Here is a 13,198-nt window from a genome sequence, read left to right as displayed (position 1 = left end):
TAAAACTGCAAAACTGTCTTTTACAGAGGTAAAACTATTTTTTCAAGGATTTTTTCGGGCAAGTGAATTAGATTTTGGGGCAAGCATATTTCAACTATTTAAAAATTTACTTGCCGATTGGACAGGTGCTTTTAAAAAGTTATGTAGCACCCTGTATACAGGTGAATACAAAGAGTTCTTTGTCAAGGGAGATAGTAGGGAAGCAGTAGAATTTGAAAGATAAGAGAAAGTGTAGTCTTAGAAATGAGACCTCATAAGTTGAATATCTCACAAAGCTCATAAGCTTTCCATTGATACCCTATTTGTACCATCTGTGTCACACACGACCGAATTAATTGATGTTGAAGACAACAGGTGCAGGTACCTCTTCTTCCAAGTTCTGGTAAAGTTGGTAAAATGTGCGCTTGATAGAATAAAATGTAAAAAAGTAATTTTTTGAATGAAGAGTCAAGGCATTCCTCTGAAATTGTGATTGTAAGGTTAATGTCTTATTCACCATCACCTATTTTCAACATTTCATCCTCTCCTTTGCTCACAAAACTGGTAATATGGAGGAATTAAAGGGGAAGTTCACCCTGAAGAAAACTTTGTTGTGAAAGTAGCAGAAAAAATAGTAAAAAATATTGGTGAAGGTTTGAGGAAAATCCGTTAAAGAGTAAGAAAGTTATTAGAGTTCAAAATTTTGGATTTGTGACGTCATAAACGAGCAGCTGCCCCATGTGTTATGAAATATAAAATGTATGAATTTCAAATTTTGTATGGTTCCTGATGACTTAATTTTGTTTTCTTTTCATGATCGGGTATGAAATGATTTGTCTATTGATATACAAAAGTTACAGTGAAAACCATTTTCAATTTTCTGAGAAAATGACATTTCATTGATTTTTTACCATTCGCTATGTAGGAATGCTGCTCGCATATGACGTCACAAATCAAATAATTGAAATTCTAATAACTTTTTAATTATTTGATGAATTTTTCACAAACCTTCGGCAATATTTTTTATTATTGTTTCTGCTATTTTTACAATAAACTTTTTGTCAGGGTGAACTTCCCCTTCAAGGATATCTTGGACAGTATGTCTTACCATTGACGGATCATTTCACAAAAAAAAACCTCCACCTCGGGTCAAATTCAGCCATGCTTATCATTAAGATCTTGAGGAGGAATTACAAATGCCCTGTTTTTTAAGTGTCCCCAAAGGAAATAATCACAGGGCGCGAGGTCAGGGGATCTTGGTGACCATTCTACGTCATGGTTGAGGGCAACAACGTGATGTTCAATGAGTTCTTTGTGTCTATCTCAAATGATGTTGGAACGAAGGACAGGAGTGCTAGTACTGAATCCACCGAATATGCAGGTTCACTCCTCGTATCTGCCTCTCAAAATGTTGGTCCAACGACTGAGGCCGATCTGCTCGTTAATCATTTGTAATTACATTTGCCCACTTAGACATACACTCCTTCATAAGAAAAGGGTCCCATGAAGGTTTTTGCCAGCTCAGGTATCGATGAAAGTATTTACATCTGCATCTACCCTTTTATCAAGTTTTCAAAAACTTGGAAAAAGTGGTATCTGTACCTGTTGTCTTGAACCTCACTTAATTTGGTCATGCGTGGCACAAATGCTACAAACAGGGTATCAATGGAAAGCTAATAAGTTACTCTTTCACATCCATGCACAATAATTCCCCCAAATTATATGTAATTAGAATACCAGCCCTTTAGATTTGGATTACCTTTTTTCTGAAACACACTCTATATTAATTAGGTATAGAGGAAAACCCAATAAATGTGGGCTACTAAACCTGTATCTTTATCATGCTGTGTACTACATGTACACTTAAAAAAGAAAAAAAAATGTTTACCATATTGTACCAAATATTGTACCAAAACATAATATATGTCAATGTAATTTACTGCATCATATTGCCCCCTCCCATTAATCATGAAATTCAATATTTCTGTGACAAGCACCTTCTGGTTCCGAGTGATTGGATCAATCAGAACTCTTTGTAAGACAGGGCCCAGTACAGTTACATAAACAGAGCTGTAGGAATTCATGAAATCTAAACTGAAAAAAAATGATAGATACCCATCTTGCTCAAATTTCATGCTTGTTTTGCTTATTTTTCAGCAGTTTCTTCCAAAAATAATTTGGCAGGTATATTTTATTTATTCATGCAGAGACACCTGGGTGATTATTTGAATGGATTCTGTACAAACTCATTTTGAAATCGTTACAACTGGCATTTATCCTTACATGTAAATGCATGAAATCTGCTTGAAACCATATGCTTTCAAACCACAGATTAAAAATCACCTTTGTCAATATGGGCCATTCGGGTCTGTCTCGATTTCAGTTAACCCATGGAATAGAGAACCTAGATGATTCTTTATTTAAGCAAGGGCGATTGGAATGAGAGAAATGCCTTTGTTTGTATTGTCATTGTTAGTCTTGTTTTCATGTTGTTTATTTCTGTATTTGTTCACATTTTGTCAGAGAGACGAAAAAACGTGTAAACTTGAATCAGTTGATGTATATATGAATATTTTCAATAAAAGTAAACGATGAAAAACTATAAGAATTGGTTAATGGTTGATTTGGATTGTGAAATTTTTTATTTTATGAAAATCCCATACAAGATGCGTATCTGATGCAGCAGCACTTGGCTGACTTTTTTGTGATAAATATGAATTAATCCTGTCATATTTAGGTCACCTTGCTGCCCCACAACCAATCCCTCCCCCCCCCCCCCCCCCCCCCCTGTTAAAATACCCTGATGCTACCCATGTGGGTATTAGAATCATAGATATACTACTTGCATGTAAATTTATTCAACTCCCTCCTTTCATTGCATTGTGGGCATTTTTGTGAAAATGAGTAATGTTACTACAGTGTTCGTCATTCAAATGGTGAATTAATAATTATAAATTGCTTATAAATGCTTAACATTACTTTATCAGAAGTATCTAAGCCCTCTACAATAATTCAGCATAATTACCCCGGCTTTAGCAGAGCAACTGCTGTGCGTGCTGCGTTTCAAGGAATAAATTCCTACCAGGTACCCATTCACCTCACCTGCGTTGAGTGCAGCGCAATGTGGGTAAATTCTCGCTGAAGGAAAACACGACATGGCTTGGACTCGAAACCATGTCCCTCAGATTGAAAGACAAGAGTCATAACCACTAGACCACGACGCCCCAAAAACCCATTGAACTGATCTGATTACAATTTATAAATCCTTTAATAAATCATCCATTCAAAATCACAAATTTCAGTCCAAAAGTAGGTTGCACAATTATGTCCAATATGGGAGGTTGTAGAGTAATTTTACTCATTGAACTGGGATATGTTTCAGAAAGAGTTACAACTGTTGTAATCTTGTCATTATGGCAACTACCATGGCAACAGGGCTCAGCAGCCAATCAAAATCAAGGTTGCCATGGTAGTTGCCATAGTGGTAACGTTACAACAGTTGTAACTCTTTATGACACAGCCTCCAGATCTTATTATAATTTTCAAATCATTTACCTAATCATCCATTCAAAATCACAAATTTCAGTCCAAAAGTAGGTTGCACAATTATGTCCAATATGGGAGGTTGTAGAGTAATTTTACTCATTGAACTGGGATATGTTTCAGAAAGAGTTACAACTGTTGTAATCTTGTCATTATGGCAACTACCATGGCAACAGGGCTCAGCAGCCAATCAAAATCAAGGTTGCCATGGTAGTTGCCATAGTGGTAACGTTACAACAGTTGTAACTCTTTATGACACAGCCTCCAGATCTTATTATAATTTTCAAATCATTTACCTAATCATCCATTCAAAATCACAAATTTCAGTCCAAAAGTAGGTTGCACAATTATGGGTCATATGGGATGGGGTTGAGTAATTTTGCACACAATTTGTCCATGTACATGTAGTGCACATCACACCAAACATACTACATTGAGACTTGCATGTGCCATGTATTGCGTTATCTTTAATTCAAATTATTAACCAACATACCAAATACATTCACTGGTGTACAATATAGTATTCAGAATAAGAAAATAAAAATTTGACATATCAGTCAATATAAATAATAAAAAAAGGGGAAGGCATTCACATTACTATGAATGTGGCAACAAATAGAATGAAAATATATTATTTCTGTTCAAATAACATATTGATACATGTAGATTACTAAACAAGGTAAAGATGTTGCTTTTAATGACACTCTGAGAGGAAACATATATTTAAAAAAATAAATATATACTGCTTCATTATACAATGAAAATTTGAGAGGTAATCTGTAGGCAGGCAATGATCAAATGAGGAATTATTTCATTAATGACAATGAATACATTTACATTTAATAACGGATGGAAAAGAGTACATACAATGTGTATCAATCTTTAAAGGAAACCAAAACCCAAGAAGAGAAGTAATCTTATTGGAAAGAGTAAAATGAGAGGAACAATTTTTATAGTTTCATCAAAATCGGTTATGAAATAAGCAAGTTATGAGAGTTTGAAAACTCTTGTTGTACTTTCCAAGGGCATCCTCAAATTGGCAAAGTGCTTCAAAATGGCTGATTTTGTGGACAACTCTCCATTTTTTTTGTACACATATTTTCAGATTTTCCCCTTTATTTTACATATATCACATTATCTCCTCCTGACCTTGACATATATGTTGTGGATTTTATATTCCCATGACATATGTTGTGCTCAGAAGGAGGCAAGATGCAATTTGAAAGATAATGAGGAAAATCTGAAAATTTGTGTACAAAACAAATGGAGAGTTGTCCACAAAATCAGCCAGTTTTCAAACTCCCATAACTTGCTTATTTCATAACCGATTTTGATGAAACTTTTTTAAATTGTTCCTCTCATTTTACTCTTTCCAATAAGATTACTTCTCTTCTTGGGTTTTGGTTTCCTTTACAAGCATGTCAAGCTATAAAGCAACATCATGGTTGGAATGAATAGGGGGGAATCTTACAAGTATACTGGTCATGTTGTGCAAAAAACACTGTGATATAATGGATAATTTCATCACACGTTCTATTTTTATATGGTTTTATTCCTGTTTGATTTTTCTCATTTTATAATCAAACCCAACCTGCTATAAGGTTGGATACGACCTTTAAAATAAATGTCAATCACCCTTGTACTGTTAGGTCAAAAGTATAGGTATGTCTACAAGATGTACACTGAAATAACTATATTTCTCATCAATTCGTTTATTAGACAATACAGGTGAACTCTGACTAATGAACATAACATGTATATCCAGCCTCATGTACATGTATATTGCACCAATAACCATTTTATTATGACCAGTCTGTTAAATTACAGGCTCATGAAAATTAAATTAATACTCAAACACATGCATACAGTAGATTCTATTCTAAGTGCAATATTCTAAAATACAATGAACGTCTATATTAGCATTCTAGAAAGCCTCATACAATAAATATATTTTCAAATTGTCAAATTATAGCTTTGAAGTTAGATCTACTCTACAATATTTTTTTAAAAGATGTTTAATTCCACCCAGGAATGCTTTCAAAATAAAAAAGATATGTACAAAATGTAGATGTTCTTTTGAGTATAAAAGCAATGATAATATGATTAAAAGTACTTTCAAAAATGATAAGAAAATAAAGTACATATGTGATGAAAAAAATGTTTATCCCTGCTTTCATTATTTACAGTCGTGGAATGTTGTAAGTCAATTTACCTTCATTAATAATGTCAAAGTCTTCTTGAATGTGTTACAAAGTTAGTCTGTACGCCCAATTGAGTATATCCACTTGGAAGTTGTGCAATATGAATTTACAATTATACTATGCTCATATGCCTAATTACATTCATGTGGTTATTTGACCAAGCAAGGGTTAACATTTATCAGAAATAGCTTTAAAAGTACAGAACCGCCATGACTCACACAATTTTCTCTCATGTTCCCCTGAGCATAGGAGAATAAAATTGTATCAGACACAGGGCGTTTTTCTAAAGACTATTATCTCCTCATAGGGACCTTCTTTTATACCCCCCCCCCCTGCAATTCTCCTTCAACGTATTGAGAAAATTGCCTTCACCTCCATATTACCCTCAGTTTTAATAAGGTTCACTTTTAATAGCTCTCAAGGCAAATTTGATCCATGATGGGGTCAGTAATTAAATCATCAGGATAAGCAAAAATTAATTGGAAGCAGAGGTTACACCAATTAAGGAGGTTTAATAACCACAATTTCTGACCAATTAAGTGACCATCATCAATATGCAGTACATGGAGCTCTCTAGAGGCGTATTGATGAGCATACTATAATTATACAGGTACAGGTATCAAAAGGGTAAGGCTACATGTATAGGTCTACGGCATATCATTATTTTTTATTCAACATTACTGTAGCATGAGACTTTTAAGCATATCTACCAACTCTTACTGTTAAATATAAATATTTTTTATTAAAGGGAAAGGAAAAATTGTCATTTTAAGCTGTGTGTTCCTATTTCTGTACAAACTTTACATAGTATTGAATAGGAAATTTAAGAATGCTCATATTTAACTTCAAACAAAAAAAAATTATGTACTTCATAGAAAATGTACTTAAGCAAAGTTTTTAGTAATTTTTCCCCCTATTTCTTGGCTCTCAGTGTTGACAGCTATCTTCAAGACAAAGAGCTTTAACCTAACATGTGTACTGCAAAATTGTTGATGTTAATATTACACCAACCAGGGGCGTTTCATAAAGCTGTTCGTAAGTTAAGAGCAATTTCAAGAATGACTGGTGATCCTTTCTTACATCCTGAATAATCCCCGGGGGGCCACTTCCATTCACGAGTGGATACCATGCGCGACCATGGGGTCTTGAAAAGCACCCTAAACACGTAATTTCCATTTTCTGAAAATGCACCCCTTAACAAGTATTGGCGTGTGAAACCCTACCCTTAACAAGTATGGGAAACAAAACGATACTCTTGGCAAATATTCCCTGAAATGAACCCCTAAACAAGTACATGAATGTTTTATTGTTACGGGTCCTTCGGTCGTCGCGGCTTTACCTTATTTGGTTTAGTACGACCCCACTTCTACACCTCGCGCAAATCGGACTCTAAACACGAAGTTTTGGGGCAAAAAGGACATCCTTTATAAAACATTTTAATTTTGTTTTATCATCCCCGCATATTCGACCCTAAACACGTAATTTTCCTAGCGAAATAGATACCCTTTTTTCATTATTTTTGTGTTTTTGACACCCTTATCACGTTACGTACGTAACGTGCCCTATCGTGAAAAAGACATCCTTTTTACGTGTTTTTTTGGTCGCGCATGGTATCCACTCGCCAATGTAAGTGGCCCCCCCGGGGAATAATCACAAATGAACATCAAATGATGAATATCAAAGGATCACCAGTCTTTCTTAAATCGCTCTTAACTTTATACGAATAGCTTTATGAAATGGTCCCCGGTATCTTTCAGGAAAACACCACAATTTTTTTTTGTAACAAAATCAATTTAAAATCAAACCAATATTGTTTGAATACTGACTTGTGTTGACATCCAAGGTTATGAATAGCCTAAGGACTGATTGGTGATACTCCACTACCATATTGGTGGTAAATTAACATTGGTGTTTTTTTGCAGCATAATCATAATAATTGGCAATCAAAATAATTGGCATTTATATAGGGCCTTATCAATCTACGACTGCTCAAAGCACTTCACAATTATTATTACCCGGTCACTGGATTCATAGCATTCCAAGCAGCCTGTTAGGCACAAACTTGCTAAACCAACCACAATGACGGTTGTTTCCTACCGGTACCCAATTAGCACCTGGGTGAGAGTCACAAAGTGTGGATTGATGCCTTGCCAAAGGATGCTAGGCCATGGTGGGATTTGAACACGCGACCCTCTGATTACAAGGCAAGTGTCAGAACCACTACACCACAGCGCTATATGATATATATAATCGTATAGCAATTGTTTTCACTCCTACTGAACAATCTGAAGAGTCATACATGTACATGTGCTTTGATTGAAATATCAATTCCATAATATTTAAATGGATAAAGCAGTAATGATAAATGAATGAACCAGGGTAGGAAATGAGGGTTACGGGTAATTTTGCCCTCACGGCAGCCTAAATTGCCCCTAACAAATGTACGATTGGCAAAATGGAAAGCTTTAGGGTGATCTTCTTTTCTAGAGTTGCTCAAATGTCTGCCACAAACAGTACATTCAAGAACATTTAGAAAAGAAATTTGCTTCATACAGAATGATTAGGAAATCATTAGGTATGCTTTTTACAGCACAGCTGCTCGTTCGACCAAGAGATATTTTAATTTATCGTACACCGGGACATATATACATGTACATTTGTGTTAGAAAGTCTTATAAATATAAGTAAACTGACTACTAATACCCAGTACTAGCATTTTCATTGGAATGAAATTATGCATTAATTACATGATAAAGAAGCACAACCAATATAAAGTACATGGAGTTTTCAGTCAAATCACAAACTAAATGATCAATTCCATACTACCTTTAAAATTTAAATTATAAAAATAAATCACTGTTCAAAATAAAATAAAATAACATAATTTTGTTCAGTTCACACAGTAGTCACTTAGAGAAAAAAAAAACAAGGTGGAAGCATTCTATGGAAGGCTTGAATGAAGTCCAGAAGAAAATATATGACAAGGAAAAGACTTTCCAAAAGCAAAAATGGAATGTAATTGATACCAGGGGCCCTGTTTCACAAAGACTTAAAACTTTAGTAGCTTTGCCATTATTGCAACTACCATGGTAACAAGGCTAAGCAAATCACAATCAGGGCTTCCAGGGTTTATTTTCATTTGGTCCAATGCCAATTCGTCCAATTGCCAACTGGTCTACTATCATTTGGTCTACCATCAGTTCGTCCAATATCCACATGGTCTAACTGCCAATTTGTCCACTCACCATTCGTCTAAGAACCAGTTGGTCCAATAGCCATTTAGTCCATATACCATTTGGTCGAATTAGAGTCAGTGTTAATTGGGCAAAATGAATGAAAATAAAACGAGTATTACACCAACCAGTTATGAGACGAAATGGTCTTAGACCAACTGGTGATTAGACGAAGTGATGATTGGACCAAACGGTCATAAGACGAAGTGATGATTGGACAAAATGGTCGTTAGACAAAGCGATGACTGGACCAAATGGTCGTTAGACGAAATGTCGATGGACGGAATGGCATTAGACTATAAAGGTAGACCATGTGGCGAGTGGACGAATTGGCAATTTACCCTTCCAGCCAGGGTACAGTTGTTACCACAATGGCAATGCTACATGTAATTTTAAGTCTATCATTATGAAACTGACCCTCGAGATAAATATGGCAGGTCATGCCAAATTGGCAGGAAGCACACAAGGCATGATAAAAGAATGGGGGACCATTTCATAAAGAGTTTATACAGCTTAGTATTTTTGCCATTATGGGAACTACCATTGTGATTGGCTGCTGAGCCCGGTTACCATGGTAGTTTTCATAACGACAGATTTACGTTAGTAGTAACTCTTTATGAAACAGGCCTCAGTACATATTGCCATTTAATTGGAATTGGTCACCATGATACAGAGAGGTCATCCTGAGTTGATAAAATTGATCTAATCACTTTACTAATTGATATCTGATGGCCGAACCAGATTGAGGAAGTAAGCCCACAGGTTGCAACAATTTCTGTCAATTCATTTCAAGCACAGAAGTGACACTGAAAAAATCTCTATGAATACAACGTAATCAGTGCATGCATAAATGATAAAAATGGCTTGGTTGTTTGTTTTCAGCAATGTAACTCTGGCTACAACAATAGGTCAACTTCACAATTCACGTCAGTTACCGGTAATCTAATATTAATGACTTACTAATGTCATCCTGCACATGTACACTTCAGGATGCCGTGGCCACAAAGGCATGCAAAACATTAATTATAGCACATGCAAAGCAAGTGAAATGATCTCACTATTCAATTCCATGATATATATAAACTTTATATATTACAAAGTTACAAACATGCACACTTCACTGGATACAGCACATCTATCGTGCAAGTTCAATTAACTTTTAAAGGAAAATGAAACCTTTGGAACAAGATAGCTTGTGTGAAAACAGAAAAATCACAGAAACAGATCAATGAAAATTTGAGAAAAATTGAATGAATAAAAATAAGAGAGTTATGAGCATTTGAAGTTGAGATCATTATTGTAATGTAGATCCTAAAATTGGCAATGCGACAAAGATGTGTGATATCACATGTGAACAAATTTCCAATTGCTTTTGTATACATATTTCACTTTATAAAACGCCTCTTTTATCACATCTATCAGTAGATCATGAATCATTTCTATAGGAGGGCTTGTAATTATCAAAGAATATATTTTGGATAAAAAGTTTTTATCACCATAAGAAAGAGCAAAAAGAGACATTTTTAAGGTATTTTATAGTCCATCAAAGGGAAAGTTGTTCACATGTGACATCACACATATCTGTCGCATTGTCAATAGGAGGATCTCCATAGCATTAGTGATCGCAATATTCAAATGCTCCCAACTTTCTCATTATTTGTCTGATTTTTCTCAAATTTTCGTTGATCTTATTCTTTGATTTTTCTCTTTGCACACAAGCCACTTGTTCCAAGGGTTTCATTCCCCTCTAAATAGGTGTGAGCGCATAAAGTCCACCGTTAAATAAACATGTACTGTAGATGTAATATACATTCAAGTTCAAGGTTTGTAATCCTGATGATTTGAAAGCTTTGTTTTACAATAAATGTAAACAAGGTCTTCTAAGTACTAGTATAGGGGAATACTAGTCTACACTCGGTATATTGGGGATGCGCCATTCACAGAAGTCAAGGGATTGCCCCTTTTTTATATCATCATTAGTTAAAATATTAAGTAAATGTACATATTTAAATGCTTAGTCAACTAGTCACCTTAAAGTCAATCCAATTATTCACATCAAATTTTGGAAAACAAGTTATCCATTATTATTATTAAATATTCTAAGGGCCTTTTCACACGTGAATCTTGAATCATCATTGTAATGATGATTGCAATTCGTCTTTAGAATCATCAGACCTTTCACACGTTCACTCGAAAACTGTGATTTGAATTTGAATTCCCTAGCAAAGGCGGAATGTGTCCTTGGTGACTCCAATTAAAGCACTGATTCAATACAATGAGTGCATGACAATTGTATTATCTACGGAAGTGCTTGAAAGGACACGTAAGCTCCGCCCGCCGCCGCCATCGGAAAAGCGGCGCCTATACTATAGTCTGGCTCTGCTATGCAGGTGAGACAAAAATTACAATAACATTGTCATGTCAAGCTGGGTATGTTGGGAGAACAGTTTTTGGAACTGAAGTGAACACCCTGGGTAAAATAAGATCTTATTAATATTATTGTTATTACTATTATTAGTATTATTATTATTAGTGTTATTACTATTATTATTATCACAGAGTCAAAAGGGGCCTAAGCTTTCGATCCTAGCAGAATCTTTTTCGGAGGTCATTTTGGTCATTTTGCCTCCGACGAAGATTTTGCTAGGATCGAAAGCTTAGGCCCCTTTTGAATCTCTGATTTACTCCATTGGCTCTTTTTTTAGATAAGCAGTTTTAAGCAGCTATTTTTTTGCCTATTATTATTACCATTATCATCATTATTACTATAGTTCATGTTGTTGTCGTTGTTATTATCATTAAAAATCAAAAATACTCCAGAGTAAACCAGAGACATGATGTCCTCACTAATAATGCCAGATCGCAAATGGAATTATCATCCATGGAATAAACATCAGACAAAGTGTCGGAATGTCCTCGCTACATGTTTAAATGTAAGAAGTCACATTAATATACAGGCACCTACCAAAAGTCTGTGTCACCAAACTCACCATTCATAAGTGAGGGATGCCACTCTAAATTTCAAATTTGCCAAATATCAATATATCTCATGGAATAAAATCAGAGAGAAAACATCCTAAACAGCAGATTATAAAAACTTCATAAAATAGACATGATAAAAAAAATCATCCTTACATACAAGTGATATGACATAAATTGCCTGAAGATAAAAGCACATGAGACAATTATAAAAGGTGCAGCATAACTTCACAGATCTGCATTATAATGGAAATTTTCGAAAAGTGTCTGGAATTTCTGTATAATTCATAAAAATATCTGGAAAATATCATTAAGATATGAGCATGTCAATTAGTAGCATGATTTTGTTATTTACATACTGTAAATGTTCAAGTACTGAGTAAAATATTATATATCTTTCTCTCTCACACAAACACACATCCCTCCATTATTCCTCCATTATTCAACACCTCTCTCTCCCTCCCTCTCTCTGTTATCTCTATACTGTATAAGATCTCTTTGAAATTGTTCTTTCTTTCTTTTCCTCTCACTATCTCTATCTCCTTCTCTCTCCTCTGGGTCCCCCTAATTTGTGAGTTTTGTTTTCTAATTACATCAAGCTAATACTGTAAACAACTCTTATATACCCGGTTCACTATAAGATGATAGTGTACAACTAATATCATGGATTCACTAAACATGTAAGATATTCAATAATGTTGCCATGTCATGACACACCTCTACGCAACCTACATGTATCATACATGAATGCCTAAAATATGTAATGTTCTGAGCCCTGCTACATACAGATACATTCATGGTAACTTTGGTATTATTGCAACTACCATGGTAACAGGACTCCCCAGCCAATCAAAATCAAGGATTCCATGAAAGTTTGCTTAACAACAAAGTTATGATAATCACAAGTGTTTAATGAAATGAGCCCCTGGAATTAATCTGTATTCAAAATGAAAACAACTCATAACGCTAGAGCACTGTTAGATTACCCGTATCATGTACAGTGAATCATGGAATTTTGTTGTAAACACAAAATGTCATCATTAATACTAAAACGTATGGCAAGACATGAGCTATGGAGGGGTGTTTCAAAAAGAGCTGCATGAAAGTGTGACTTAAAGGACAAGTCCATCCCAAAGAAAACTTTCTTGAAAAAAAAACACAAAAAAATAATACAAAATATTGGTGAAGGTTAGAGGAAAATCCATTAAAGATTAAGAAAGTTATTAGAAATCTTAAGTTTTGAATCGGTGACGTCATAAATGA

The sequence above is a fragment of the Lytechinus variegatus genome, chromosome 13 (assembly GCF_018143015.1).
Source record: "Lytechinus variegatus isolate NC3 chromosome 13, Lvar_3.0, whole genome shotgun sequence".
Lineage (NCBI taxonomy): Eukaryota > Metazoa > Echinodermata > Echinoidea > Temnopleuroida > Toxopneustidae > Lytechinus > Lytechinus variegatus.
The sequence above is the reverse complement of the archived record's forward strand: the minus strand, read 5'-3'. Positions refer to the sequence as shown.